The 26,629-nt window shown below is 38.5% G+C and overlaps 1 long non-coding RNA gene across 5 annotated transcripts in view; it reads right to left on the bottom strand.

Moving 5' to 3' along the window:
• Window positions 1-26,629, bottom strand: part of LOC132226936 (uncharacterized) — a 72,092-nt gene that overhangs the window by 15,308 nt on the left and 30,155 nt on the right. For 2 of the 5 annotated variants that reach the window (XR_009451089.1, XR_009451088.1), the window contains exons 2-3: window positions 10,085-10,146; window positions 7,198-7,344 (exon numbers count right to left, since the gene is read on the bottom strand). This is a non-coding gene — a long non-coding RNA (uncharacterized LOC132226936). The other 3 variants (XR_009451091.1, XR_009451090.1, XR_009451087.1) reach the window with 3 other exon arrangements.

Here is a 26,629-nt window from a genome sequence, read left to right as displayed (position 1 = left end):
CTATTTTCATAGGACTTCAACAGATATCTACCAATCCTCCCAATAACTTGAAAGCAAATATAGGCACAGGACAGCTCATCAGCATCTCAGAGAAAATGTTTAATGAAAAAGAAAATATATAATAAGGAAACCACAGCTCCCTATGTGACACCAGGGACCCTGCTCACAAACAGAGCAGTCATAACTTTAGTAACCTTATCTTTTCTGGTGTTAAATTCTCCTGCAAAACTGCCTCAAGATGAAAGAGGAGAGAGATTCCAACCCTCAAACCAATGAATTTCCCAGCTTTACCTCTGGGTGAATAACACACATTCAAGGCACAAAACAAAGAATGCTGCAAGAAATTAGCCTTGCAACTCAAGGAAAGTGTAATAAAGCATTGCCCAAAAGGCTTTCTAGGTGGACCATACAATCGTGACCACAGAGCAGTTCACAGAAAGTGTACATGAAGTGAATGCCTATATCCATTTTTTACACCCTCCCACCAGTGGTGTAATTATTTGCCATCTGCATAGTACTTTATACGTCCAGACTATTTATCATCACAATTCTGTAATTATTCCATCACAATAATTGAGTATGATCAATTAAAATTTACTTTCTTCTAGGCATTCAGATTACAGCAGATGAGAGAAAATCAGGATGGCAGAGTAGAAAAATAGACTCTTCCTTTGTCTCAAAACCTCATAAAAAAGATAGCAGAATTGCTGAATTTTAGGGTTTGAAGAAATCTACAGTATCCAATGATTTCAGCAGATTAAGAAACTAAAGCTCAAAAAAGTTATAAGCAATTTGCTCAACGTCACCAAATGAATTAAGTGGCAAAGCCAGGAGGAAAACCCCGACTCCTGACTCTCAACTCAGCATTTCAACATTACCATCTTCCTCTTCTGTAAACAAATAATGAAATAGGTGTGGAGGATTCCAGGCTGACTGGCTCAGCAAACTAGCTTGTCTTTTTTTTTTTTTTTTTTTTTTTCAAGAAAAACAATTTTAAATATGTTACATGCAGTAAACCTTAATATTTCAAGAAAAACAATCTTAAATATAATGTTACATGCAATAAACATTAATGTCTCAAGAAAAACTATTTTAAATATGATGTTACATGCAATAAACAATTATTCAAGAAAAATGATCTTACATATATTACATAGAATAAACATTAATATTTCAAGAATAAAAGGATTTTAAGTATAATAATATTACCCATACTGTACAAACATAGTATGATACCACAAAAATTGTAGGAAATATTAAAAATCTGCAAATAACAGGATTACTTCTATTATATTCTAAAATATTTTCCCCCCTCTGGCTCTATTTTTGTTCATTAGTTTATGTTGTTCATTGTATTCTACAAATGAATGGAATCATATGATATTTATCTTTTTCCAACTGGGTTATTTCGCTTAGCATGATGCTTTTAAAGTCTATTTTGTCAGATATGAATATTGCTACTCCAGCTTTTTTTTCTTTTCCATTTGCATGCAAGATTTTTTCCCATCCCTTTACTTTTATCCTGTGTGTGTCTTTTGTTTTGAGGTGGGTCTCTTGTAGACAGCATATAGTTGGGTCATGTTTTTGTATCCATTCAGCTACCCTATACCTTTTGATTGGAGCATTTAATCCATTTATACTTAGGGTTATTATTGAGAGGTACTTATGTATAGCCATTTTATTTTATTTATTTTATTTTTTTTTAAATATATTTTATTGATTTTTTACAGAGAGGAAGGGAGAGAGATAGAGAGCTAGAAACATCGATGAGAGAGAAACATCGATCAGCTGCCTCCTGCACACCCCCTACTGGGGATGTGCCCGCAACCCAGGTACATGCCCTTGACCGGAATCGAACCTGGGACCTTTCAGTCCGCAGGCCGACGCTCTATCCACTGAGCCAAACCGGTTTCGGCATGTATAGCCATTTTAATTCTGTACTGCTAGGTTTCTCCCTCTGTTTCTTCTTCTCAGCAATCCCTTATAGCAATCCCTTTAGGTTTTCTTGTAATGCTGGCTTGGTGGTGAGGAACTCCTTTAGTCTTTTTTTTTGTCTGGGAAGCTCTTTATTTGACCATCCATTTTGAATGATAGCCTTGCTGGATATAGTAATCTTGGTCTCAGATCCTTGCTTTCCACTACCTTGAGTACTTCATGCCATTCCCTTCTGGCCTGTAGAGTTTCTGATGAGAAATCAGGTGTCAGCCTAATGGGAACTCCTTTGTAGGTAACAGTTTTCCTTTCTCTTGCTGCCTTTACGATTCTCTGTCTTTAATTTTTGGCATTTTAATTATGATGTGTCTGGGCATGGGTCTGTTTGGGTCCTTCTTGTTTGGGTTCTCTGTGCCTCCTGAACTGATGTGACTGTTTCCTTTACCAGGTTAAGGAAGTTTTCTACCATTATTTCTTCAAACACCTTCTTTATTCCTTTCTCCCTTTCTACCTCTCCTGGCACACCTACTATTCTAATATTGTTATATTTCACATTGTCCCACAGCTCCCTTAAGCTGTCCTCCTGTTTTTGTTTTTTCTTTTTGATTCTCTAATTGAGTGATATTTTCAACTGTCTTCTAGTTCACTGATTCAATCCTCAGCTTCCACTAATCTGCTGTGTATTCCTTACAATGTTCTTTATTTGTGTTATGTCATTCTTTATCTCAGACTGTTCTTTTTTCATAATTACTATATGTTTTTTCATACTGTTGAGCATTTTTAACATCATTACTCAACTCTGTTTCAGATACATTTCTTATCTCTGCTTCATTTATTTCTTCTGGAAAATTCTCTAGTTCTTTCATTTGGGGGATGTTTCTTTGTTTCCTCATTTTGGTTGTCTGTTTGGGTTTGCGATCCCCTGTCTATAGACCAGGGGTCCTAAAACTTTTTAAACAGGGTGCCAGTTCACTGTCCCTCAGACCTTTGGAGGGCTGGACTATAGTTTTAAAAAAAACTATGAACAAATTCCTATGCACACTGCACATATCTTATTTTGAAGTAAAAAAACAAAATGGGAACAAATACAATATTTGTATTTGCATGTGGCCCGCTGGCCGTAGTTTGAGGACCCCTGCTATAGACTAATAGGATTCCAACTTGAATTGCCCCCAGGGAATCGTCCTCAGATGTGGCCAGAGTTTTTTCAACAGGGTGGGGCAGTTGCTCTCTTAAGTGGCCTCAGGGCAAGGTGCTTTCCAATAAATGTCAACTGTCTTCCCCCCAGGCAAGGCAGATGTCTATGTGGGAAAGATGTCCTGCACTGTGTGAGGGTATGATTCAGCCCAGGAAACTTGGGATATCTGCCTTCTGGGCTCTATTCCCCAAGTCCCCAGTCCTGGGTTCTGCTCTCACCGCTCCAGTCCACTTCACCCTCCCTCTGCCAGAGCACAAGGTGGGTGGCTCCACAGGGAATTTTTGTGCATTGGCCCTTTAAGAGGGTGCCTGAACTTTCAGCTGCCACTCCCTGGCAGACAGCACTCCACTGCTTTTCACAGCTAGATGTTATGTGGGTACCCTCCTCAGTTTGGTGCTCTCTGCTGGGGAGCCCAGCTTCGGGATTAAATCCCAGGGTTCTCAGTGGCACCATCCCACAGCTGAGATATCTCTTGGGGACTTCAGTTGCCGTCAGTGGGTGCCCAGCCAGTCCTTTCGCGCCTCTGCCCCTCCTACCAGTCTCTATTCAGTCCTTGGGTATCAGGGTTCTCTCCTATGAGTTTTCCGTTGATTATTCAGGAAGCCTTTTCATATTTCAGTTGTAATTCCAGCTTGTTCCTAGGAGCAGGTCCATGCAGCATCCTCCTACTCTGCCGCCATTTTTAATCTAAACTAGCTTGTCTTTTAAAATGACAAACATCTCACACTGGCTTATAAATAAGAGTTACAATAAAATCCAGCACAGCTATCATTTCTGCCAATCTGAAAGGAAAAGATCAATAAAATGGGCCAGAAAATGCACTGGAATTAAAATGAGTATAGCAGGATTGTGAGGATAACAAACAAGAAAACAGGGATGAGAAGACTGTTTAGGCCTCAATGCTACTGAGTAAGAGGAATCCATGGTATAATTTGTTCTAGATACCTAAGGTCAATAATTACTACTTTAATTTTTAATTCTTTAATTTTTATTAAAACATTACATAAGGTTTTTAAAATTGCACAGGCTAGATTTATAACAAAAAGCAATAATCAGTGAGATATTATGACCCAAAAACCATTTTTTAAATTATTAATTGATTTTAGAGAGAAGGGAGACAGAAACATCTATCAGTTGCTCCCGTATGCACCCTGACCAGGAATCAAACCCATCACCTTTGGTGCATAGGACAACACTGCATCCAACTGAGCCACTCACTCAGGGCTGATTAATATTTTTAAATCATCATTCAAGCAGCAGAAAGGAGAAGAGAGCTGGGTGGCGGGAACAGGAAGTACAATCAGGAGGCTATTGGAGAAATTTAAGAGAGATGAAGGTGGCTTAGCCAAGGGCAGTAGTAAAGCAGACAGATTATACCACTTTTGTAGTAAGTATAATTTTATGAAACTTTTGTTTCAGATATCTGTATACTTATGGGCCCTAATATAAAATGTCTCCAATTATGGGTCACAGCAAAATAGTTTGAGAAACCCTGCCCGAGGACAGCAATTTTCCACCAGTGTGCTGCAAGAATTTTTAAACATACAATACCTGACTGTTTAGTCAAGGGCACTGATCTCTTTTCACTTAGACCAGTGATCGGCTAACTCATTAGTCAACAGAGCCAAATATCAACAGTACGAGGGTTGAAATTTCTTTTGAGAGCCAAATTTTTTAAACTTAAACTATATAGGTAGGTACATTGTTATTAATTAGGGTACTCCTAAGCTGGCCTTTGCTAGAAACGCCCTCAATCTGACTGAGGTATGTTCGCTGAGGTCGACCCCTTCCAACTCTCCCATCCACACTCGTCTTGTATACTTGTCTATCTCCTTTCCAAAAACCGACTTCTGCGCATGGGCCACGAAGTTTCAATCACACTGTACGTGCGCGCCTGCACGTGGTATTTTGTGGAAGAGCCACACTCAAGGGGCCAAAGAGCTGCATGTGGCTCGAGAGCCGTGGTTTGCCAACCACTGCCTTAGACTATCAAATTAAAAAAAGACAATAGCCAACACAACAATAGGTTCGATTCCGGTCAAGGGCATGTACCTTGGTTTCGGGCACATCCCCAGTGGGAGGTGTGTAGGAGGCAGCTGATCGATGTTTCTAGCTCTCTATCCCTCTCCCTTCCTCTCTGTAAAAAAATAAAATATTTTTTTTTTTTAAAAATGTTGAAAATCACTGCCCTAGGAAGCTGAGAATACTTATGTTCCCTTTGTTGAAGTCCTAAATTAAGTTCAAGTGAAACAAGCTACAACAAGTTATAATTACATACTAAATATAATCTTATTAATCTGCCAAAAGAATACCATTTGGTCTTCAAAAAGAAGAAAAAGAAAGAACAGTACAAGCAGTATTCAAAAGTCACTGGAATGCCAGGCACAAATTATGTTATGTCTGCCAACCAGGAGATGCACAAATTACTAAAGAAATATAATACCAATTTTTTTAAACTACTAAACCATTCTAACCATTCAACTAATACTAATTTTAGAAATTTAACACTACTAACACACATTCATAATGGCAATGTCTTCAGCATTTTCAGGAAAATACCTTACTCTCCCAAATGAGAAAACATGGCTTAATTCTCCTTGAAGAATTCAGAGGTTATATACTACAGGTTGAGAACCACTGCTCTAGAAGGACATCAGCTGTGTTGCTATAACAACCAGTCCTCTGGAGAAGTCCATCTGGTAAGAAACTGAGGCCTCCAGCCAAGAAAGAGTGAGGAATTGAGGCCCTCTGCCAACAGCCATATGAGTGAGCCATCTTGGAAGTAAATCCTCCATCCCCAGTCAAGCCTTCAGATGACCACAGACCCAACAGTCTTTATGAATGCAACCTCATGAGCCAGTATCACTCAGTGAAGATGCTCCCAGATTCTTGAGCCACAGAAACTGTGAGAGATAATGTTCAGTATTATTTTTAAAGCTGCCAAGTTTTAGAATAACTTGTTTTGCTAAAATAGGTAACTCATACACCAATAAAACTTGTAAAAGCTCAAGTGTAGTTCAAAATATCATTTATCTTATTTACTAAGCATCTGTACCGAGCAAAATTCTCCAAATTAGCAAATTTCTAATCTACATATATCCACAGGTAAATAACCAGATATATGATTTCTAATGAAGTGAACAGGAAACCAAGAATAATGCAAAAGCTTTTATTGAGAGGCCTGAGGCATTATAGAATAAAGTCTTCCAAGGAAAAAACACACATAACTTTGAATAAAAGCTGAAGCTCTTTTTTTCAAGAAAGGCTGCATTTTTTAAAAAGTGGTGAAAGAATGGAATAAAAATGACAAAAGAGTGATATGTTTGTCTTGTAATAAGAAACTAATATATAAAAATGAGGGGAGCACAGCCGATGTGGCTCAGTGGTTGGGCATCAACGCAGGAACCAAGAGTCAGGGTTCGATTTCTAGTCAGGGCACGTGCCCAGGTTGCAGGCTCCATCCCCAGTAGGGGGCATGCAGGAGGCAGCTGATCAATGATATTTCTCTCTCATCAATATTTCTCTCTCTATCCCTTTCCCTTCCTCTCTCTCTAAAAATCGATTTAAAAAAACACATTTTAAAAAATAAAATGAAATAGTTTTTTTAAAAAGAGGGAAAAGAGGACATGCAATAGGCAGAGTGGTGGGAATTTTGTAGGAAGATTAAATTTGATGCAGAACTTAACAAAATTTGTGGATGACTTTAAAGAAAGTTAAAAAGTGTTTACAAGGGATCTTTTTGAGGTGCTGAAAATGAAACAGTGGAGTGTGGTAACAGTTCTAGGGGTCCTCAAACTTTTTAAACAGGGGGCCAGTTCACTGTCCCTCAGACCGTTGGAGGGCCGGACTATAGTTTAAAAAAAAACTATGAACAAATTCCTATGCACACTGCACATATCTTATTTTGAAGTAAAAAAACAAAACGGGAACAAATACAATATTTGTATTTGCATGTGGCCCACGGGCCGTAGTTTGAGGACCCCTGGGTTACACAATTCTACTATTTAGTAAAAAGTCACTGAACTTTACACTTCAAGTAGACAAATTTTACAGTACATAAATTATACCTCAGTAAAGCAGTGCTGTGTTTTTTTTAAGTGGTACAGGCATCCCTCAGAGATATTGCATGAAGGATTCCAGACATCACATTAATGCAAGTCGTAATCTTTTTGCTGGTGGAGGGTCTTGCCTTCAATTTATAAAACATGTAACATCTGTAAGGCGCAATAAAGTGAAGCGCAATTAAACAAGGTATGTCTGTATTTATCTGTTCACTGAAGCAAGACAGAAAAATTACATTAGGGTTTCTCTGATTAAAAAAATAAAGCAGCCACCCTGGCTGGTGTGGCTCAATTGGTTGGGTGTCAACCCATGCACTGAAAGGTTGCCAGTTCGATTCCCAGTCAGAGCACATGCCCAGGTTTCAGGCTCAATCCCTTAGAGGGCATGCAGGAGGCAGCTAATCAGTTTCACTCTCACATCACTCTCTCTCTCTCTCTCTCTCTCTCTCTCTCTCTCTCTCTCTCCCTCCCTCCCTTCCTCCCTCTCCCTCTCCCTCTCCCTCTCTCCCTCTTCTCTCCCTCTCTCTCTAAAAATCAATTTTAAAATCTTAAAAAATAAAAAAAGCAGCCAAGAGGAAAAGTACAGTAATTTATTCAACAGACAAGAAAAGAAAAGAAAATGGAAGTTATCACAGATTAAGAAATAGTAATGTTTCCATTTCAGCCCAATAAAGGACAGCATTGTGTCTCTGGGTAACTCTGTATATCTTGCTAAGACCACAAAAGCTTACTATCTTAAGAGTAGAAAGACAATAGATTTGGAAACTTTAACTGTAAAATAAGGAGAAGAAACACTTCAACTTAATTTCCTATTTTAAAATAATGTATGGTAATTTCTTTACAAGCATGATGACAACACCCAAAACATTCAAATGGGGGATTTGGGAGTATTTTTGAAGTAGATTAATTTGCATTGGTTCAGGGACTTTTGCAGTTTCTTAAAAACAACAGTACTGCATTTTATTTACTCCATCTGCACTAGAGATCAAGCAAAACTGCACCTATAAACAACTACAATTCACGTTTGTTTTGAACTATGAAAATATTAACCTACTCTGACCTCCCCTGCACCAACTTCAGCAAACCCTGGGTCAAGAGTCTCAACTTCCCAAAACAGCACAGGTGTCTCTAATTTAAGACCTGCTAGTCTCCTCTCTGCCTTTGGCTAAATCAGTAACAAGCCCAGAAAATAAAAACAAAAACCTCTACTAATTCATGTAGGTATTTTCTTTCTTTCTCCATAAAAGAATGTACTAGCAGACACAAATTAAATAACATACACCAATACATAATTCTATTTTCTCTAACTGGCTATAATAAAGGTCAAAATAGTTCAAGATAGTGATATTCGCTTATTTTCCACCTAGACTCGAAAATTTGTAATATCAATGAACTTTATATATTTCAATAAAACAACATATTGTGAACATTTACAGTACCATGTCTAACCCTTAGTAGGCATTCAAGAAATGTTAGTTCCCTCTCTGTCCTTTCCATTAATTCTTATAGTATTTCCATGAAATATTGTCTGTTTATTATTACCCCAATATTAAGCAGGAGAACAGACCCCGAAAATTCAGGCTGCCTGGTTGTGATAAAGCAGCGGTTCACAACCTGTGGGTCGTGACCCCTTTGGCGGTCGACCGACCCTTTCACAGGGGTCGCCTAAGACCATCCTGCATATCAGATATTTACATTACGATTCATAACAGTAGCAACATTACAGTTATGAAGTAGCAACAAAAATAACTTTATGGTTGGGTCACAACATGAGGAACTGTATTTAAAGGGCCAGAAGGTTGAGAACCACTGTGATAAAGGGATTCGTTTGCAGAAATTAAAATTTAATCTACCTTCTTTGTCTCCCTTCCTAGGAAGTCAAATCCAAGGACCATGTTCCTTCTGCTATATAAATGGCTCATCTGTTTTTCCTTATACATCTACGATTAGATGTAGCAAGAATCCAAAGATTATCATCAACCCATGGAATCCCATGTACAAGTTCATGGGATTCCAGGTTGGAGGTTTGGGGGGAGTACTGTCATGTTGTTGGGGTATTTTTATTTTTATTTTTTTTGCTATCAAGTTCACTCTCCCAGTAATCCAAGTCTCCTGCACCAATGAGCAATGGTGTCTTCACATATCTACAATCATGGAAAACTAGAACTACATGAACTATCACTAGCCCTTACTTTGACAAAAAATGCTCTGACAGAAATAAGTTTGCAGAGCTGGTGAAGCTGCCATCTATAGCTCTTTTTGTGGACATCTGACACAAGATAGATATAAGGTCCAACGCTATATCCGGTGTAGTTTTGTTCAGGCTCTGATACTTAAGATAGGAACACAAGCATGTTATGTCAAATTAAACTCCAGTGGTTAGAGATGGACAGATTATGTCATCAGTAATAAAATTTATAGTTGTCAGTGATGGCCTGGCTACTGTCAAGATAGGCCCTTTGTTGCATTTAGCCTACCATTCACAGAAGCTACTGAATTTTAGAATGCCCGGAAGAATTAGCTAGCCTGTCACTTCCCACTACCCCATGCTGGTTTATAAACATAATGACTCCAATACAAGAACTATGCTTTCTAAGGATTTAATCATGGTATGTAAGTGTGTGTGTGTGTGTGTGTGTGTGTGTGTGTGTGTGTGTGTGTATTTATGGTTCTGTTCTGTGGTCACCAATATTTTATATTGGTTGGGCTACTTCTTTGACATTTAATACATTCTAACAGTATACTAGATGTAGTCCACAATATTAGATAAACCATAGGACCATGATGAGTATTTCCCTAAACAATCAAATCTGATCTCTTCTAGTTCAGTGGAATTGAAAATACTAACAAACAACACCTTGGGCAGGAAAGAGTAAATAAACCCAGGACATACCTTATTTACAATTCCCACAGACAGAAGAAATTCAATTCCATGCCAATCACACCCTTCGGTCACTAAAATACAAACAGAAAAATAAATGTTCACACACTATTAAGCAGTTCTTTCAGTTCCTAAAGGGTATTTGGTTTCAAAGGTAAATAAGCTGTTCCTTATCTCCTTTCTATGGGTGAGCTCTGTCACTGGCACAAAGGTCCAAAGAGGCAGAGGGAAACAATAGGTAACACTAACTGAACACTTACTATATGCCAGGCACTGTTCTAAGTGCTTACATGTACTAATAAATTTAATCCTCACAGCAATCCTGTGAGATACTCTTGTAAACTCTTTTTACATCCAAATAACAACTGACCTATACATCTGAAAAGTGTTCTCACTGGTGTTAAAAATGCCTTTTAAGTAAACGTAGGCAATTTCAAACATTGTAGCTGGACTGTCCCAATGGTTGATACCTGTGTTCCATATTCATCTACTCATTGTGCATTTCTTGAGCACACACCAGGTGTTAAAGAGGATTCATTCTCTGCCCTTTAGGAATTGAGAAAGCAGTTGTGAAGATCAGACTAAACTACAAGAAATGGTTCAAGAAATGAAATGCCCTATTATGAGGCACATTCTCTTTATACAACCATTCAGTTTGAAGAAAAAAAAAAAATCAATAACCTTTGGTAAAAAGGGAGAAAAGCTGCACATAAAAGGTACCATAAACCTAGATCTTTAAAAATAGGTTACATTGCCAAAGTAAGGAGAAAGGCTCTTTAGCTAAGAAAATAAGAACAAAAACATGGTGGAAGGGATGTAGTGTACCTAAGGTCCTTCATAATCTGATCCCACCCAGTTTTACTAGCCTTTGCTGTGGCCACTAATCTCCCTCCCACTTCCCATTAGCCAAACCAAACTTCTTACTTCTAGGACATACAATCTCTAATAGTTCCACTGTTTCTCCTACTATATTACCCCTTTTCCCTGGTAGGTAACTTTAATCCTAGTATACAGTAGGTACTCAATAAAATATAACTATTGTTGTAAATAACTTTTATTATTTAACTAGAAGCCTGGTGCATGAAATTCGTGCACTGGGTTGGGGGGGGGGGTCCCTCAGCCCGACCTGTGACCTTTCACAGACTGGGAGCCCTCAGGGTATGTCCGACTGACAAGGAGGTGGGAGAGGCTCCCACCACCACCACTGTGCTCACCAGCCATGAGCCCAGCTCAGGGCTTTTGACCACCGGGGGCAGCTCCTGCATTGAATGTCTGCCCCCTGGTGGTCAGTTCGCATCATAGCGACCGGTCATTCTGCCACTCAGTCTATTTGCATATTAGCCTTTTATTATATACGATATCCACTTGAAACATTTTTCTGAAGCCTTTTCTAATTCCCCAGTTAATCTACTCAGTGCCTCTCCACCACACTCACATGGCATTTGTCCATTTCTCTGTTAGAATGGTAAAACATTTTATTGTCCCCAGGTTTCCTTTTTTCTTTCTCTTCCTTGTTTGAACAGGAAACATCTTTTATACAATTTGATATCCCCTGAAACCTAGCACAGCGTCTGGCACATAATAGGTACCTGTTATGTACTTGTTAACTGAAGACCCAACTGACTTGAATTTACAAAACGAAAGAATTCTTCTAAATAGTCAATTCCTTTAGTACATTTAAACAATTCAGTGTGTCAAAAATCTAACCCACTTTTACATTTTCATGAATACCAGTATGTCTGCTACATAATTATACCAACAATTCATGCGCAACAAAGTCAACGTAGATTCACTAAAAACTACCAGCTGTCTACTTTTTGCTTTACAACAAAACAAGATCCTCATCCAGGCCAACTGAGATAGGAGAAATTAACAGAATTGATCACTTAGGTATTGTGCTGTGACCTTTCTCACTGAAACAGTGCCACAGTTCTGAATGTAATATGCATGTTTAAATAGGTATTTATATTGGCTTTAGTTGAGGTTACAAATTTAGAAGTTCAATCATAAATCCAAAGTTTATTTATAGAAACTTTCCATATGGTAAGAGTTTAAGAAGTAAAACATCAGCCTTTTTCTCTGCTGAAAGCAGAAGGTAGCGGAGTGCCAAAGGAGCAAACCCTCTCCTGACTCTGTTCTTGGCTCTGCTTAAAGCAGAAGAAATAGGCATGGAAAGCAGGAGCCTCAGTAAAAATCACTAAAAATCACTTACCCACGACAATGGGCATTTTCAATGTTTGTGCTATGCAAGACTTAAGTATTAATTTCATACATGCCCATGTTCATTTGAAGCACAATTTGTGGTTTGGACTTTAAAAATGTTCTAAATGTGCTAGTTTGTCCACATATTAATCCAGTCAGCCAGGTTTGAACATGCCAAGCTTAAAATACTCTAGATCATTATGCAAAGGTATGAGCTCAATCCTTTATTCTCAGGAAAAGGAACTTGGGGAAGAATGACTAAAGCAATAGTATTTCAACTGTATTTCTAATACAAAAAGTCAACTCTTAAATAGTGATGAGTTAATTTTTAAAAATATCTAAATGGAAATAAGAATCAAGCTAATAAAAGACTTCTTATAATGATTAATCTCAAAATGAGATCCTACATTTTTAGGTCCAAGTTGTCAGAGAATGTATTTTGAAACTGATTTCAAAATTTTTTTACATGAGACCATCTTATAAAAAGGTTGTTTGTTTTAGCCCAGCCAGTGTGGCTAAGAGGTTGAACGTCGACCCATGAACCAAGATGTCACTGTCCTATTCCCAGACAGGGCACATGCCTGGGTTGCAGGCTCGATCCCCAGTAGGGGGCATGCAAGAGGCAGTAGACAGATGATTCTCTCTCATCATTGATGTTTCAATCTCTCTCCTTCTCCTCCCTTCCAAAGAAGTTATATGCATATATGCATAACCATGGACACAGACAATAGTGTGGTAGGCCTGGGGGTGGGGGGGCAAGTGCGGGGTGGAGAGGGTCAATGGGGGGAAATGGGGGACTTTGGTAATACTTTCAACAATAAAGATAAATTTTTAAACATTAGATGTGTGTGCCCTGAAGATTTAGAAATGCTGTCCCTTAAAAACTTGGGTAGCAGGCCCTGGCTGGGTGCCTCAGTTGGTTAGAACATTGCCAGATACAGAAAGGTTGTGGGTTCGATCCCAGTTTAGGAGAGATGCAAAGAATAAAAGGAAAGTAATAAAAAAATGGAATAGAAGGGGGGAAAGGAAGAAAGATAATTAATACAAAGTTTTGACTCTGTTATCAAAAAAAGGAGGAAAAACAATTCTCAAATTGAACTGTGGTTTTTAAGCAATCAACAGCATATGATTACGTATCTCCTCAAACTGAACACCTATGAAAAAAATCTCAATCTCATTTTGCCTGAATCCTCTACTTGTTCCTTCACTTCCAAAGAGAATAGCATTAAGTGAACTGGGCCCCCTGGAGAAAATAGGGGTCAGAAATGTCAGTCCATGTAGCCTGTCAAAGTACTGGTGCTGGCTGGAGCTATTAGAGAGTCTCAAAAGTAGAGTCAAGAGAGACCACTGTGTTCCCAAACATGTCCCTACCTCTTCTAAAAGAGACTGGAAACTTGCAAGGAACAATATACTCTGTTCCCTTTCATATCCACAAAACCTTTCCTTTCTGATTATCAATTTAACTTGTATAGAGATTTTAAAGAACAGTTAACATAACATTGATTAAGATGACAAGGGTTTGAAAAGGGAGGCAATACCATATACTGTATATTATAGATGAAGGAAGAGAATAAGGAAGACATATGTAGTCCTACTGTCAATCCAGCTGCAGCATTCGACTTAACATGCTTGGTAAGGTACTAGAATATACATAATACTTCACAAATCAAACACTAAAATCTCAAGCCTTCCACTAATTAGAGTTTCAAAATCTATCAAAGTTTCCAGTTTTGCCTTCCTCTGCCAGCACCCCACAATAGCCATGGGAAGATCTCCCACTTCACTGTGTATTAAGACTCAGATTTCATAGCCCCAGACAGGCAGAAAGAGCTACCACTTTTTCAAACTGCAAAGCAAAATTCACTTTATAATTTTCAAGTATTTGAACACTTATTCCCTTATGTGATTCTCCTAACACTAAAAAATAGTTATTTTCAGAGATGATGGATGAAGAACAAAACCCAGCAAAGCCTCTAGTACAGTGGTTCTCAATCTTCTGGCCCTTTAAATACAGTTCCTCATGTTGTGACCCAACCATAACATTATTTTCGTTGCTACTTCATAACTGTAATGTTGCTACTGTTGAATCGTAATGTAAATATCTGATATGCAGGATGGTCTTAGGCGACCCGTGAAAGGGTCAGTCGACTGCCAAAGGGGTCACGACCCACAGGTTGAGAACTGCTGCTCTAGCATAAGTGGAGTCCTAGGAGAAGTGGCCCATTTGTCTATCAGTGGTCTAAATAAAAGAGACAGAGAGAAAGAGAGACACATCAATTTGAGAGGGAAACATCAACCAGTTGCCTCCCGCACACGCCCCAATCTGTGATTAAACCTGCAACCTGGGTATGTGCCTTAACTGGGTATGTGCCTTAACTGAGCCTCACCAGCCAGGGCCCACACATTGCCAGTTTAATCAAAACACTCCAATTTTTAGAAGAACCTACTATTCACAGCACTTTGGGCTCTTTTAAATCTTAAGAATTGTCAACAATGCTCAAAAGTTCTTGCTTAACTATCTAAGGCACTTGCTTTTCTTTTTCTTGGTTTGGGGTTCAACATTCTTTAGATGACAGCAAGCTGGTCTCTGGATAACCAAAGTATTAACGTAGGCATTTTCATGTCTATGTCTACCTGCATTTAAGCAGAGCTTGCAGATAAAAATAAACACATTAAAGTTCTCACTTTTCAAAAACACAACAAAGAGGATAAAATTAAAAATACTTTTTTAGTAGTCCACAATAATTTATTATTCAACTGTGAACAGTGCCTGGAACATGACAGACACTTAATACTTTTTGAAGTAATGGTTTAAGAAGATATATGGCTCGGTGGTTGAGCGTCAACCCATGAACCAGGAGGTCACAGTTCGATTCCCGGTCAGGGCACATACCAGGTTTTAAGCTCAATCCCCAGTAGGGGGCATACAGGAGTTAGCCAATAGATGATTCCCTCTCATCCTTAATGTTTCTATCTCTCTCCCCCTCTCCCTTCCTCTCTTTGAAATCAATAAGAATAGATCAGAGAACCAAGATGGCGGCATAGGTTAACGCTGGAGTTTGCTGCTTTGAACAACTACTTCAAAAGTGAAACCAAAAAACGGAAGGGACATCACCCAGAACCACAGGAACGCTGGCTGAGTGGAAGTCCTACAACTAGGAGGAAAGAGAAACGCACACGGACACTCAGAGGAGGCACAGTGCTGAAGTCAAATTCTGAGGTGCGGAGTGCGCGGAGCGGGCTGGCGGCGGAGGGCGCGGTTGTTGTTTTCAATCGGGAGGGAGTCGCAGACTCTGAGCACCAGATCCAGGCGAGCCTTTAGGGACCCAGACTCAAACAGGAGAAGCGGGACTGTCTGGCTTCGGTCAGAGCGAGTGCAGCTTTCTCTCCGAGCTTTGCAGCGGGTGCTGGGACTCAGAGAGGCAGAGCCCCTTGGGACAGGACTGAGAGCCGCCATAACTGCTCTCTCCGGCCCACCCTGTTGATCCTGTGCGACCCGCCCCGCCCAAGCCCTGCACAGAGGCATTTGCCGGATAGCCTCAGGCAAAGGCTAGATTAGCACCTCCCTAGAGGACAGAAGTTCTCTCACTGCTGACACAGCTGATTCTCATAGCCACTTGGCCTGGAGGTCAAACCCTCCCTGGAATTAGCTACAACAATCAAGATTTATCTATAAGACTGCGAACAAAGACCACTAGGGGGTGCACCAAGGAAGCATAACAAAATGCGGAGACAAAGAAACAGGACAAAATTGTCAATGGAAGATATAGAGTTCAGAACCACACTTTTAAGGTCTCTCAAGAACTGTTTAGAAGCTGTCGATAAACTTAATGAGATCTACACGAAAACTAATAAGACCCTCGATCTTATATTGGGGAACAAACTAGAAATTAAGCACACACGGACTGAAATAACGAATATTATACAGACGCCCGACAGCAGACCAGAGGAGCGCAAGAATCAAGTCAATGATTTGAAATGCGAGGAAGCAAAAAACATCCAACCGGAAAAGCAAATTGAAAAAAGAATCCAAAAATGCGAGGATAGTGTAAGGAGCCTCTGGGACAGCTTCAAGCATACCAACATCAGAATTATAGGGGTGCCAGAAGATGAGAGAGAGCAAGATATTGAAAACCTATTTGAAGAAATAATGACAGAAAACTTCCCCCACCTGGTGAAAGAAATGGACTTACAGGTCCAAGAAGCGCGGAGAACCCCAAACAAAAGGAATCCAAAGAGGACCACACCAAGACACATCATAATTAAAATGCCAAGAGCAAAAGATAAAGAGAGAATCTTAAAAACAGCAAGAGAAAGAAACTCAGTTACCTACAAGGGAATACCCATACGACTGTCAGCTGATTTCTCAACAGAAACTTTACAGGCCAGAAGGGAGTGGCAAGAAATATTCAAAGTGATGAATAGCAAGAACCTACAACCAAGATTACTTTATCCAGCAAAGCTATCATTCAGAATTGAAGGTCAGATAAAGAGCTTCACAGATAAGGAAAAGCTAAAGGAGTTCATCACCACCAAACCAGGATTATATGAAATGCTGAAAGGTATCCTTTAAGAAGAGGAAGAGGAAGAAAAAGGTAAAGATACAAATTATGAACAACAAATATGCATCTATCAACAAGTGAATCTAAGAATCAAGTGAATAAATAATCTGATGAACAGAATGAACTGTTGATTATAATAGAATCAGGGACATAGAAAGGGAATGGACTGACTATTCTTGGGGGGGAAAGGGGTGTGGGAGATGTGGGAAGAGACTGGACAAAAATCGTGCACCTATGGATGAGGACAGTGGGTGGGGAGTGAGGGCGGAGGGTGGGGCGGGAACTGGGAGGAGGGGAGTTATGGGGGGGGGGGAAGGAACAAATGTAATAATCTGAACAATAAAGATTTAATTAAAAAAAAAAGAAATCAATAAGAATATATTTTTCAAAAAAGAAGAAGATAATATGGCAGCAGAGAAAAGGTGTTTGTTTTGGAGTCAGATCTCGACTTGTAACTCATTTCCTACCTTTACTAGGTGTACCAGTTAATAATGGCAGCTTTTGTAATCAAAGAAAACACAATAATTTCAAGAGAAACATCAAAAGTGCTTTATTTAAAGTAATGTCCATCGGTAGCTACACATTTCCCCCATCTTTCAGGCAATTTGTGGATACCGTCCCAGTAGAACTTTTCTTGTTTTGAGGCAAACCATTCAGAGACCCAATTTTCTACTTCTTTGTATGTTTTAACGTGCTGCTAAGAAAGTGCGTGTGCCATCTATCGGAACAAGTGGTAATCTGAAGGAGCAAGGTCTGGTGAATACAGCAAGTGGGTTAATACTTCCCAGGCAAGATCTTTTAACGTGTCTTTAATTGGTTTTGAAGTGTGTGATGGTGCGTTATCATGAAGCAAAATTATTTTGCCGTGTCTTCTGGCAAATTCTGGTCGTTTTACGATCAAAGCGTGGTTCAAATTGATTATATGTTGTATGATCAGTATTAACAGTTTCACCTGGTTTTAGAAGCTCATAATACACCACACCTTCCTGATCCCACCAAATTCAGAGCATTGTCTTTCTTTTTTTAAAAAAAAATTTATTTTATTTTTTAATTTTTTTTGTTTTTTAAGATCTTTTTTTTAATTGTTTTATTGCTTAAAGTATTACAAAGAGTATTACATATGTCTCCTTTTTTCCCTGCCCTTGACAATACCCTGGCCTCCCCTACCCCCACCGTGTCTTATGTCCATTGGTTATGCTTATATGCATGCATACAAATCCTTAGGTTGATCTCTTACCCTCCCCTCCTGCCCCTCAACCCTCCTCGGCCTTCCCGCTGTAGTTTGACAGTCTGTTCGAGGCTACTCTGCCTCTGTATCTATTTTTGTTCATAAGTTCATAATGGTCTTTATTATCCATAAATGAGTGAGATCATGTGGTATTTTTCCTTCATTGACTGGCTTATTTCACTTAGCATACTGCTCTCCAGTTCTATCCATGCTGTTGCAAATGGTAAGAATTCCTTCTTTTTTACAGCAGCATAGTATTCCATCGTGTAGATGTACCACAGTTTTCTAATCCATTCATTTACTGATGGGCACTTAGGCTGTTTCCAGATCTTAGCTATAGTGAATTGTGCTGCTATGAACATAGGGGTGCATATATCCTTTCTGATTGGTGTTTCTGGTTTCTTGGGATATATTCCTAGAAGTGGGATCACAGGGTTAAATGGGAGTTCCATTTTTAGTTTTTTGAGGAAACTCCATACTGTCTTCCATAGTGGCTGCACCAGTCTGCATTCCCACCAGCAGTGCACGAGTGTTCCTTTTTCTCCACATCCTCTCCAGCACTTGTCGTTTGTTGATTTGTTGATGATAGCCATTCTGACAGGTGTGAGATGGTACCTCATTGTTGTTTTGATTTGCATCTCTCGGATGATTAGTGACTTTGAGCATGTTTTCATATGTCTCTTGGCTTTCTGAATGTCCTCTTTTGACAAGTGTCTATTTAGGTCCTTTGCCCATTTTTGATTGGATTATCTTCCTTTTGTTAGGTTGTATGAGTTCCCTATAAATGTTGGGGATTAAACCCTTATCGGTGATAACATTGGCAAATATGTTCTCCCATGCAGTGGGCTTTCTTGTTGTTTTGTTGATGATTTCTTTTGCTGTGTAGAAGCTTTTTATTTTGATGTAGTCCCATTTGTTTATTTTCTCTTTAGTTTCCAATGCTTTAGGAGCTGTATCGGTGAAGAAATTGCTTCGGCATATGTCTGAGATTTTGTTGCCTTTGGATTCTTCTAGTATTTTTATGGTTTCCTGTCATACATTTAAGTCCTTTATCCATTTTAAGTTTATTTTTGTGTATGGTGTAAGTTCGTGGTCTGGTTTCATTTTTTTGCATGTATCTGTCCAATTTTCCCAACACCATTTATTGAAGAGACTATCTTGACTCCATTGTATGTTCTTGCCTGCTTTGTCAAACATTAATTGAGCATATTGGTTCGGGTCGATTTCTGGGCTCTCTATTCTATTCCATTGATCTATACATCTGTTCTTGTGCCAGTACCAGGCAGTTTTGAGAACAGTGGCTTTGTAATACAGCTTGATATCTGGTATTGAGATTCTACCTACTTTATTCTTTCTCAGGATTGCTGCAGCTATTCGGGGTCTTTTTTTATTCCAGATGAATTTTTGGAGAGTTCATTCTAGGTCTGTGAAATATGCCATTGGTATTTTAATGGGAAGTGAATTGAATTTATAGATTGCTTTGGGTAGTATGGACATTTTAATGATGTTGATTCTACCAATCCAAGAACATGGTATGTTCTTCCATCTGTTTATGTCTTCCTCTCTTTTTTCAACGTCCTGTAGTTTTCTGAGTAGAGGTCTTTTACCTCTTTAGTTAAGTTTATGCCTAGGTACCTTAATTTTTTTGGTGCGATGGCAAATGGGACTGTTTTTTTAGTCTCTTTTTCTGTAAGTTCACTATTGGTGTATAGAAATGCCATAGGTTTCTTGGTGTTAATTTTGTATCCTGCTACATTGCCAAATTCATTTATTGAGTCTAATAGTTTTTTGATGGAGTCTTTAGGGTTTTTTATGTATAATATCATGTCATCTGCAAATAAGGACAGTTTTACTTCTTCTTTTCCAATTTGGGTGCCTTTTATTTCTTCTTCTTGTCTAATTGCAATGGCTAATACTTCCAGTACTATGTCGAACAGGAGTGGTGAGAGTGGGCATCCCTGTCTTGTTCCTGTTCTTAGGGGAAATGGTATTAGTTTTTGTCCATTGAGTATGATGTTGGCTGTGGGTTTGTCATATATGGCTTTTATTATGTTAAGGTATGATCCTTCTATTCCCACCTTGCTGAGAGTTTTTATTAAAAATGGGTATTGAATTTTGTCAAATGCTTTTTCTGCATCAATTGATACGACTATGTGGTTTTTTTCATTCAATTTGTTTATGTGATGTATCACGTATATTGATTTGTGGATATTGTACCATCCTTGCATCCCTGGGATAAATCCTACTTGGTCATGATATATGATCTTTCTGATGTACTGCTGGATCCGATTTGCTAAGATTTTGTTGAGGATTTTGGCATCTATGTTCATGAGGGATATTGGCCTGTAATTCTCTTTCATTGTGTTGTTTTTATCTGGTTTTGGTATTAGGGTGATGCTGGCTTCATAGAATGAGCTTGGAAGTGTTCCTTCCTCTTGAATTTTTTGTAGTAGTCTGAGGAGGATAGGTTTTAGTTCTTCCTTGAATGTTTGGTCAAACTCCCCTGTGAAGCCGTCCGGTCCTGGGCTTTTGTTCGCTGGAAGCTTTTTGATGACTGCTTCAATTTCTTCCATAGTTATTGGCCTATTGAGATTTTTAGATTCTTCCTGATTGAGTTTTGGAATGTTGTATTTTTCTAGGAATATGTCTATTTCCTCCAGGTTGTCTAGTTTGTTGGAGTAGAGTTGTCGATAGTATTTTTTAACAATCATTTGTATTTCTGTGGGGTCTGTTGTTATTTCGCCTCTATCATTTCTGATTTTATTTGGGTCCTCTCTCTTTGCTTCTTGGTGAGCCTGGCTAGAGGTTCGTCAATCTTGTTTATCCTTTCAAAGAACCAGCTCTTGGTTTCATTGATTTTCTGTATTGTTTTTTTGGTCTCTGTCATTTATTTCTGCTCTAATCTTTATTATCTCCTTCCTTCTGCTCACTCTGGACTTTTCTTGTTGCTTTCTTTCTAGTTCTTTGAGATGTAGAGTTAGATGATTTACTACCATTTTTTCTTGTTTTTTGAGATAGGCCTGTAGAGATATAAACTTCCCTCTCAGGACTGCTTTCATTGTGTCCCATAGGTTTTGGATTGTTGTGTTTTCATTGTCATTAGTTTCCAGGATGTTTTTAATTTCTTCTTTGATCTCATTGGTAACCCAATCAATATTTAATAACATGCAATTCAGCTTCCAAGTGTTTGAGTATTTTGTGTTGTTTTTATTGTAGTTTATTCCTAATATTATGCCATTGTGGTATGAGAAGATGCTTGGTATGAGTTCAATCTTCTTGAATTTGGGGAGACTTTGTTTGTGACCCAATATGTGGTCTATTTTTGAAAATGTCCCATGAGCACTTGAGAAGAATGTATATTCCGTGGCTTTGGGGTGAAATGTTCTGAAGATGTCAATTAAGTCCATCTGATCTAGTGAGTCATTTAGGATTGCTGTTTCTTTGGATTTATCCAGTGATGTCAGTGGTGTATTAAAGTCCCCTACTATGATTGTATTGTTGTTGATCTCTCCTTTGATATCTTCCAGGAGTTTTTTTATGTATTTGGGTGCTCCTGCATTGGGTGCATATATGTTTATCAGGGTTATATCTTCTTGATGTATTGATCCCTTTAGTAGTATGAAGTGACCTTCCTTATCTTTTGTTATGGCCTTCACTTTGAGGTCTATTTTGTCAGATATAAGTATTGCTACCCCAGCTTTTTTTTTTCATTTCCATCTGCCTGAAAGATATTTTTCCATCCCTTCACTCTCAGTCTGTGTAAGTCCCTTATTCTGAGGTGGGTCTCTTGTAGAAAGCAAATATATGGGTCATGTTTTTTTTTTTATCCATTCAGCCACTCGATGTCTTTTCATTGGAGCATTTAGTCCATTTACATTTAAAGTTATTATTGAAAGGTACTTGTTTGTAGCCATTTCTATTTTTTGTGCCTGTTTTCTTTCTGGGCTTTTTATTTCTTCTTTTTACACCAGTCCCTTTAGCATTTCTTGCATTGCTGGCTTAGTGGTGATAAACTCCCTTAGCCTTTTTTTGTCTGTGAAGCTTCTTATTTCCCCTTCAATTTTGAATGATAGCCTTGCTGGATAGAGTATTCTTGGATTCAGTCCTTCGCTTTGTATCACTTTGTAAATTTCCATCCATTCTTTTCTGGCCTGATATGTTTCTGTTGAGAAATCATTTGATAATCTAATGGGAGGTCCCTTGTATTTAACTTTCCGTCTCTCTCTTGCAGCCTTTAAAATTCTCTCTTTGTCCTGAACATTTGCCATGGTAATTATGATGTGTCTTGGTGTGGGTCTTTTCGGGTTCACCTTGTTTGGGATTCTCTGTGCTTGTGTGACTTTTTTCTTCCCCACCTCAGGGAAGTTTTCTGATATTATTTCTTCAAATAGGTTTTCTAACTCTTGTTCCTCTTTCTGTTGTTCTGGCACCTCTATTATTCATATGTTGTTTCGTTTCATGTTGTCCCATAGCTCCCTTAGGCTCTCCTCCTGTCTTTTAATTTTTTTCTCCAATTGCAGTTCAGTTTGGGCGTGTTTTGCTTCCCTGTCTTCTAATTCACTAATTCGGGCCTCCGCTTCTCCTAGTCTACTGTTGAAACTTTCAATGGTGTTTTTTATTGCAGCTATATCACTTCATTTCTTCTTGTTCTTACCTAAGTTATTGATTTTTTCATCCATTTCTTTTTGATTCTTACATAAGTTGTTGATTTTATTTTCTCCATCCGTTTTATGCACTCTAGGACCCTCAATCTGAATTCTTTTTCTGTCATGTTGCATGCCTCTGTTTCACTTAGCTGCTTTTCTGGCAAGTCTTCCTTTTCTTTCCTTTGGGGGTTTCTTTGTCTACCCATGTTTGATCTCACTGACATATCTAGATATTGAGTCATTCAGTGGCTCCTCGGGCGGTTGTGGTAGCAGCTGCTCCTCAGTTGGCAGCAGCTCCTCTGGTGGGTGCTGTTCACAGCTGTGGTGGCTCCTCTGGCTGGTGGGGGGAGGCTTCACACACAGCTGCTGTTCCTCCGACCCTTGTCTTCTTTCTGAAGCAATTTGGCCTTGCAGTTGATGTTGATGGTTGACTTGGATCAACCCATGATTTTGTGCATTTGGGATTCTCAAAATAAATCCACTTTTCATCGCCAGTCACAATTCGATGCAAAAAAGACTTTCTTTCGTGCTGTTGAAGCAACCTTTTACTGATGACTTTTCGGTTTTCCACTTGTCTTTCGTTCAGTTGCTGTGGCACCCATTTTCCTTCCTTTAAAATCTTTCTGATTGCTTGTAAATGATCGGAAATTGTTTGCTGAACAATGTTTAATCTTTCTGCAAGTTGTTTTTGAGACTGACATGCATATTCATCCAATAACGCTTGTAATTGTTGGTCTTCAAACTTTTTCGGTTGACCTGGACGTTCTTTGTCTTTCACATGTAAATCATCACTTTTAAAGCGTTTAAACCAGCGTTCACAAGTATCTTGAGGTGGAGCATGTTCACCATAAGCTTCCCGAAGTATATGATAACTTTTTCTTCAAAATAATGAATTAAAACTTCCTGCAAATGCTTTTTTGGCACGAAATTCGACATTTTTAAGCATAAAAATATCTATGTGATGTTAACACCTTCAGCAAATTTGACATATGAAGTTTTAAAGCTTGCTGTCAATACAACAAAATAGCGCACATATCAAATCGCATATATATCAACATATGTGTAACTCCATCTATTGAAAAAAATCCACATTGTTAACAGGTACACCTAGTATTAGTCATATGATCTTGAGCTAAATTACTTAGTTTCTCTGAGCCTCTATTTCCTCACCTAAAAAAAAACAGATAGATACTACCACCTATCTTGCAGAACGACCATGAAAAGATGTTACTGGTGGCATATTCAAACATATAAACTGCTTTGTTGGTATTGACTCTAGGTACTGTAAAAGCATGGATTTAAGTGAAAGAAACAGTTCAATAGTTCGCAATTCTTTTATTCATTTATTCAACAACTATTTGGTGAAGGCCTAGTATGTGTCAGACACTGTAGTTACAAAAGATATATCAGTGATCAAGACAGACGTAGTTCCCTGCTCTCATGTAGCTTCTCCTTCAGTGTGGGGGAGGGAGATAAAAAATATAGTAAATCTTAAAATATAATGTTTTAGAAAAAAAGAAAAGATAGGTCAGAATAAAGGGAATCAGAAGTGTTAGGGACAGAGGAGTTATCATTTTTAAATAAGATGATTTGAGTAGGCTCATTGAGAAAGTGACACTGGAGCAAAGATTTGACAATCATGAGAAAGTTGGCCATGAAGATAGCTAGGGGAGAGCATTCCATACAAAGGCAACAGCCAAGACAGAAGCAAGGCTACCATGTTCAAGAAATAGCAAGAAAGCTAGTGGCTATAGCAGAGTGAGCAAGAGAAATACAGTAGGTGAAGTCAGAGAGGTTAATAGAAGACCAGAAAATATAACATCTCTCGGGCTTTTACTCAAAATGGAAAGGGAAGTCACTGTTTTGAACAGAGAAGTGACATGATCTGACCTAGGCATAAAAAAATGATTCAAGCCCTAGCCAGTTTGGCTCAGTGAATAGAGCATCAGCCTGCGGACTGAAGGGTCCCAGGTTCTATTCCAGACAAGGGCACATGCCCTGATTTTGGGCTTGATCTCCAAAAGGGGGAGTACAGGAGGAAGCCAATCAATGATTCTCTCTCATTGATGTTTCTATCTCTCTCTCCCTCTCCCTTCCTCTCTGAAATCAATAAAAATGTATAAATAAATAAATTTAAAAAGAACGGATCATTCATTAAAAAAAAAAAAAAAAAAGATGATTCAGGCTGCTGTGTTGAGAATAAAAAAAAGGGTAGAAGCTGGGAGATAATCCAGGCAAGAGAGAACAGTGGTTTAGACCACAGTGGTAGCAGCAGAGATTGTGAGAAGTAGTTGATTTTGAATATATTTTAAGGAAAGTCCAGTAGATTTTCCTGGCAGACTAGATGTGAGATATGAGAGAAAGATAAGGGTCCAAAGGTTTGACCAGAGCAACTAAAAGAGTAGAGTTGTCATCAAATAAGTTAGGGAAAGCTGCTGGTGGAGGAAACAAGTTTAGAGGAGGAAATGAATAGTTTACTTTTAGTTTTATATATGTTTTTTGAGTCAGTTAGCTTTCCAACTTTCCCAAGAGGTAAATAGGATCAGATTGATGAAATAATGTTTTTTAACATTTCTATTTTATCTTGTAATAGATGATAAACCATAGGTTTTATCTGACGTAGGACCTACAGTTTTATAACAAATTAATTTCAATAGTTATAATATACATGGAAAAAGATAGTCATTAGATCATTTGATACTGATTAATTCCCAATGACTGACCATATTTGTAAAGCCTGAAGATCAAGACTGAAATCCATTTCAACTCACAGTTATAGGGTATGGGGTCAAATCTCAATCTAATAAAATAGAATGAGCTCCTGGCATCTGTTACCAACACTGAATTCTTCATCCTGAAAGCAACTGAAGAATTCCAGTGTTTGGTCCTAACATGATCAACTTCAGTCTGACACACTCCTCTTGTCCTAAATACAAATTCCTCTCTCCTTGTTTCCTGGAAGATCCCAAAAGAAGAGAATGGCCTAGTGCCTGAGAACAAACGCATCTAGGAAGAAAAGCAATACAGACAGGAGCCTACCCAGGACCAGCACTATTCCCACACTCAAGGTCATTTGAGAAATCACAAAATCACATTTGAGGGTTGGAAAGGAAGCATCATGTGTCAACAAATATTTTCCAAATAACCATGGCTAAATGCTAAGGGTACACAGATGATTGTCATAAAATTCCTATTCAAGGCATTGTGAGTGAAAGTACTTAAGTAGAGAAATTAACTAAGGGTTATGCAAGTATAGAGGTGGAAATAAAGGAGATTTTCCAAATAAATTGCAAAGAATTAACTTGAGATCACCACTTCCATCACCTCTTACCAATCTGCATTTAGAAGACTCATGTTGTGAATCAGGCTAAGAAGAAAGCAAGGTTGCAGTCTTTGCAGGACTGGGACTTGCGACCTCTTAGAATCAGGTTCTTGTTCTCTTATGTGCTTGGTTAAAGAAAATAGTTAAAGGTGGTCATGATCATTTCCTTCTTTCCTTTTCCACAAGAAAACAAAAAACTGGGATCATAACAAAACTTTGTTTTACTCCAACCATTATTTTCTCAGAGCCAATCTCCAAATTTTGAGATAATACTTAATCCTTGAAAATATTTGCTGGAAGAAAATAGTGCTTTCTCTTCCCATCCTAAAAGGAAGTTTTATTTAACCTAGGCTATTTACAACTTTAACTCTTACAGTAAAACTAACCATAACCATTTCTAATGCCAAGTGACTTTTACTCTGACTCAAGTTCTAAACTCCCCACCTCCCAAGCTTAGGGGTCTTTCTAGCTTTGAGTCTTCGGCACGCTTGTTTTTCATTGTTACTGCTAATTGTACCCTCAGAAATTCAGCCACAAAGCTCTATGGGTACTTACTCTATTAATTCACAAACTACATTTCATTTTCATTTACCAGAC

Source organism: Myotis daubentonii, chromosome 2 (assembly GCF_963259705.1).
Source record: "Myotis daubentonii chromosome 2, mMyoDau2.1, whole genome shotgun sequence".
In the NCBI taxonomy this organism is placed as follows: domain Eukaryota; kingdom Metazoa; phylum Chordata; class Mammalia; order Chiroptera; family Vespertilionidae; genus Myotis; species Myotis daubentonii.
The sequence above is the reverse complement of the archived record's forward strand: the minus strand, read 5'-3'. Positions and strand labels throughout refer to the sequence as shown.